This window comes from Puntigrus tetrazona, unplaced genomic scaffold (genome assembly GCF_018831695.1).
Source record: "Puntigrus tetrazona isolate hp1 unplaced genomic scaffold, ASM1883169v1 S000000003, whole genome shotgun sequence".
NCBI classification, from domain to species: Eukaryota; Metazoa; Chordata; class Actinopteri; order Cypriniformes; family Cyprinidae; genus Puntigrus; species Puntigrus tetrazona.
The window spans coordinates 2580261-2586050 of record NW_025047683.1 but is presented as its reverse complement, the minus strand read 5'-3'; the positions used below and the strand labels follow the sequence as shown (position 1 = coordinate 2586050).

The following is a 5790-nucleotide window of genomic DNA, read 5'->3' as shown; positions in this document are numbered from 1 at the left end:
CATTTAAAAGTTAATGTTTTGTGATGGTTCTCTTCTAATGCTTTAATTAGAGATGCGTTATTGACATACTTTTTAGCAGCTGGAGTTTGTCGCTGGCCTGTAGCAGCCATGTTTTTGGCTTCCTGTTGGAGTTTCTCTGCTCTTTTCTTGGCCTCTGCCACTCCTTCTGCTTTCTGTGTGATCACCTGCTCGACACTACTGTACTTGTCCTTCAGCTCTGAATCCAGATCCTGCATAAACAGTCATGTATAGTATAGGTTACAAACCCACAACACTTCTTAGCAGAGATGACGTATCATATCCAGGTGATTCATGCACCTTTTGAGCTGCTCAGCAAGTGCAAGATGGCGCCGTTGAGGTCGGCTGCCGTCCACGACCGCCCCGGCAAAACTTTCTGTTTTTTTGTTAAGTATGTTTGTATTTTAAATAGTCTACGCTGTTTTCTTTATATAAGATGGCTATTACTACATATGACCGAGCCACTCTTATATCTATTGGTGTACAATGCACCCACCTTTCGCCGCTTTTTAAACCCGACCCATGTTGGCCGAGCGAGATCCTGTCGAAGACAAAAGGACGCGACCGCGCACCGCATCCACGAGGAAACGAGCCGGCATCAGGAACAGGTTGAGGGCACGCCACGCCGCGCTCCCTACCTAGTGTCCTGTTAGCCAACGTCCAGTCTCTGGAAAACAAGCTCGATGACCTCAGGGCAAGGATCAAGTTCCAGAGAGACATGGTGCGGGACTGCAACCTCCTCTGCTTCACCAAGACATGGCTGAACCCAGTGGTACGCCATACAACCGGCCGAGTTTTTCTCTGTTTACCGCATGGACAGAACAATGGAGTCGGGAAGACAAGAGGAGGTGGAGTGTGTCTGATGGTGAACAATCGCTGGTGCGAGTTGTTTACCAACCCTCTCTCACGCCCCTGCACACCAAACCTGGAACTTCTGACCATCAATTGTCGCCTTTCTATCTTCCACAAGAATTCAGCTCGGTCATAGTCAGTGCCGCTTATATTCCACCTCAAGCACGATCACCTAACATCACACCAGTCACAGCACCGGACGCCGCACTCATTGTGATGGGGATTTTAACAGTGCAAACCTCAAGCGCGCACCGCCAAACTTTCACCAGCAACTCACCTGCCCCACCAGGGGCGAAAGGACACTGGATCACTGCTACACACCCTTCATAGAGCTACAAGGCAAAATCATGCCCACCGCTTGGTAAATCGGACCATGACGCCATCTTCCTCGTGCCTGTTTACAAACAGAGGCTGAAACAGGAAGCCCGGTACAGAGGGAGGTGTCACGCTGGTCTGACCATTCGGTGGCCGCTCTGCAGGACGCTTTGATGACGCAGACTGGGCCATGTTCAGGTGTAGCTCCGAGGACGCCAACGTGTTCACAGAAGCAGTGATGGGATTCATCGAAACTAGCGGATGACACGGTAGAGAAAACAGTCATCAGGACGCTTTCCCAACCAGAAGCCGTGGGTAAACCGTGGGTAAACTATCCACGACTCTCTGAGATCCCGCCCGCAGCCTATAACACGGGGATAGTGTTACGAGCCTCCCGCTTGTCTAGGGGCACGCAAGGCTGTAACAAATAAAGTCTACAAAAACAAAAAAACGCCGGACGGTCACATCAATCCCTGATCCAGAAAAGCACAAACGCAGTCTTGAATAAATATCTTTCATTTATTTAAGAACAGATGAATAACAGAGGAAGCAAATCTTCAGGAGAGGGCAAGGCCAACATAATAAACAAACTACAAACTACAAAATATAAATAACCTACTCAAACGAAAATAAATAAATAACAGAGTCTTACCTTAGATATTTAATCTCTCCTGAAACAGTCTACAGTCCCCTCGTGTTTCAAACAGTCCATCATTGTTCCTGTGCCAAGAAACCTCTTGCCTCTTGCCTGAATGATTACCGCAAGCAGTTCTGACGACGGTAGAGATGAAGTGCTTTGAGAGACTCGCCAGAGACTTCATCACCGCATCACTACCGGACACACTCGACCCACTACACCCGCCACCGCCAGAACCGGCCCACGGAGGATGCCATCACACACCTCCTCCACACAACCACGAGCCACCTGGATTTTAGAAAAGGGAACTATGTGAAATTGCTGTTCGTGGACTATAGTTCAGCGCTCAACACCATAGTTCCTCCACACTCACCTCGAAGTTGGAGGTCCTGGGACTCAGCCCATCCCCGCGCCACTGGATCACCAACTTCCTGACCGACAGACCACAAGCCGCACGGATGGGAAAACACACCTCATCCTCCCTCACTCTCAGCACTGGAGCCCTCAGGGTTGTGTTCTGAGCCCCCTGTTGTACTCGCTGTACACACATGACTGTGTGGCCACTACAAACTCCATCACCATCATTAAATTTGCTGACGACACTGTCGTGGTGGGCCTGATATCCAACAATGATGAGATGGTCTACCTTCAGGAGAACAATCTGCTCCTGAACGTCAGAAAAACAAAGGAGTTAATAGTGGACTTCAGCACGAAGCAGGTGCGCTCTTACCATCCCATCATGATCAAAGGGGACCCCGGTGGAGAGAGTGGACAGTTTTCGGTACCTGGGTGTTCACATCACGCAGGACCTGTCTTGGTCCTGTCACATCAACACCCTGGTGAAGAAGGCCCGGCAGCGTCTATACCATCTGAGGCGCTTAAGGGACTTCAGACTCCCATCTCAGGTGCTCAGGAACTTTTACACCTGCACCATTGAGAGTGTCCTGACGGGAAACATCACCTCCTGGTTCGGGAACAGCACCATGCAGGACAGGCGAGCCCTTCAGAGGGTGGTGCGGTCAGCTGAGCGCACCACCCGCACTGACCTCCCTGTGCTGCAGCACATCTACAACAAGCGGTGCTGTACCAGGGCCAGGAAGATCGTGGAAGACCTCGGCCATCCCAACAATGGACTCTTCTTTCTGTTGCGTTAAGGAAAGCGCTTTCCTTCCCTGAAGGCAAACACAGAGAGAATGAGGAGGAGCTTCTTCCCGCAGGCCATTCGGAGTCTGAACCAGAGAACACCCAGCGCCTAATCACCGGGATTCCCATGTTCACCCCTCTTTCCCCAGATACCCACTTACAACTGGACAATTACACTGGACAATACTCCACTAGTCACTTTACATTGGACATTCACACAGCCACTTTATATTTTATACTTTATTTTATTTTTTTACCTTTTATACTTTGTACACTTCTTCGTATATATATATTTTTTATATTTTATATTTTTCGTTTTCTATTCCGACGCTGGAAGGTTGTAAAAAACATTTCACTGCATGTCGTACCATGTATGTATGTGTATGTGACAAATCAAATTTGAATTTGAATTTTTGAAGTGCCTTGATGCTGTCCGCCTTTCTCTGTGCTGTTCGCGCTGGTGGAGGTGTTGAGTGCCTTTTCTTTCAGCAAAGCTACATCGCTTTCCAACTTCAGCAGCCTTCGAGCGGTGTTACTCAGTTTTAGCTCCAAGTCCAACGCATTTTAAACAAAAGAGTCACAAATTGCTTCAAAGATCAAGTCCAAATTACTAATGACTAAAGAATGGCTAAAACGGTCCCCTTTGGAACCAATGGCTAGAAATGTAGACTTACGGAGACCAGCAGGTCTTGCGCTCCCTTGATGTCAGCGCTGGCCTGTTTCAGAGCCTCGGTCACTGAACTCTGGGCGCGCTCAGCCTGCTGCAAGGCCTCCTTCACCATCTCAGAGGTGTCTTTCACATCCGTCGCCTCCTTTCTGTGAAAACCAGACAATATACAAACATTTACATTCATTTCCAGTTATTATTGTCATTTGACTGCACAGACACTACATTTTACTTTACTATTCTCCTGTTTGATACTCTTAAGTGCTTTGACACAATCTGTATTGTTAAAAGCGCTATATAAATACAGTTAACAATGAACTGGTCAGTAGGTGGCAATGCTACCACATTCCACAGATATGGTACATTTTAGTGAAGTGCTTCTCAACCAGAATCCCACTCAAAATTGCTCATTCCAAAAATAGTTTTTCCTTCACGTCAGATTTTTCTACTAAATGTTTTTGCTTTCGACAATTATTTGTACGACAAACAAGTCTTGTACTACGCCTTAATTAAAAATGCTATAAAGACATGATTTCTATTTTCCTCTGATACTTTTGTTCCAGTCAATTTTCACATTTTAATGATTTAGAAAACATTATTTCATGCCTATTTTTGTTTATAAATACCTGAAGGCAAATACATATCTATAAATAGATGTACTCCCGACAGCCGCAGATTCTCTCTCTCTCTTTCTGTCCTTCTTTATTCCTTTCTTTACTCTTTTCTTTCTTCAGGGAAACTGACAGAATTAAACTGACTGTACATAAAGAGCGAGAGATATGTTGCCATGTAATATTCTCCATAAACTCTTGCACAATGACTTCCTCACAACACTCACACATGCATCAAAAACAGAATTGTGATAAACTCCAAAACAATTGCCTGATATTAACACAAAAATATCAGAATTCAGAGGAATTTAGTCATTTCTTCAGCTCTGGAATGGGATTCGTGCTGTAAAGGCTTTTAACAAGTGGGTTTAATGAGGGTTTAACAAGTCAGGGATAAGGTTACCTTTCTGATCTTCTTTGTGAGGCCAGCATCGCCACATTTATTAATTCAAGTGTTTTAAAAGAAACCTTAACACTTACACAGCTTACTGCTAAATGAGCAAATAATGTCAGATCATTTCAAACCTGCTGTTTTTTTCTATTTGTATTTCACACACACTCAAAAATGAAGGTACAAAAGCTGTCACTGGGCGGCACGCTTTTAAAAATACACTTTTGTACCTATTAGGTTGTCACACGTGTGGACTCTTTTGTTGTTGTTTTGTCTTCTCCCATGTGTTCAGTGTCACCTACTTTCTATTAATTGTCTAACTGTGTCTTGTTAATTTAGTCAATTCCTGTGTGTATTTAAGTTCCAGTTTGCTTCTGTTTAATCGTCAGTTCTCGCTCTTTAATGCGTGTGGTCCTTTTTGTCCTGCCTGCTTGCAGCTATATTGCTATTTTGTTCGTTTTTAGAGGATTAAAACTGTTTTAGTTTATTTTTCTCATTGAGTGCTCCTTCTCGCAAACCACACCGTGACATAGGCTCAAATATGTACCTTTACGAACTAATATGTACCTTTTAAGCTACCAAAATGGACCCTTTAGGTACAAACATGTCCCTTTTAAAAATCTACCGCCCCAGTGACAGCTTTTGTACCTTTATTTCCAAGAGTGTATTTGCACTAAAAGGTATAATATACAGTATTATCATAATTCACTGTGTTCCTGTCATAATCCTTAGAAATAGCAGAATGTATCGCTTAAAGTGCAACATAACAAACAAATACACACATTAACCCTCTGTCCACTAAAAGACACTGCAATCATCTGCAAACGTACAGGCTTTATTCAAATATATTTACACTAAATGTATAATTGAAATTACATTTCATTATATGACCAAATTAATTTACAAAACCACAAGCTGGTTTTAGACAGCACAGACTCCTTTTGCAAACCAACTAAAAATCTATTACATCTAAACATGAATAAATATGAATTATATGTACAATTTAGTGTCTAGTGCCTCGGTCTGTTCCTCTTATTTACACAATGTCCCATTTCTCCCTTTTTCTCTCTACTCTCATTCTGAAAAACACGCTTTAGCTAAAAAACCCCAATCTCTATCTGATCTCAGGCTCTGGTTTCTGCTGGTGCTGTGTGTT

General features: G+C 44.1%; 1 pseudogene; it reads right to left on the bottom strand.

The window, feature by feature from the left end:
* The window catches only part of LOC122331869, a 4852-nt pseudogene extending 177 nt beyond the window's left edge, over positions 1-4675 (bottom strand).
* Between the last annotated feature and the right edge of the window lie 1115 nt (positions 4676-5790).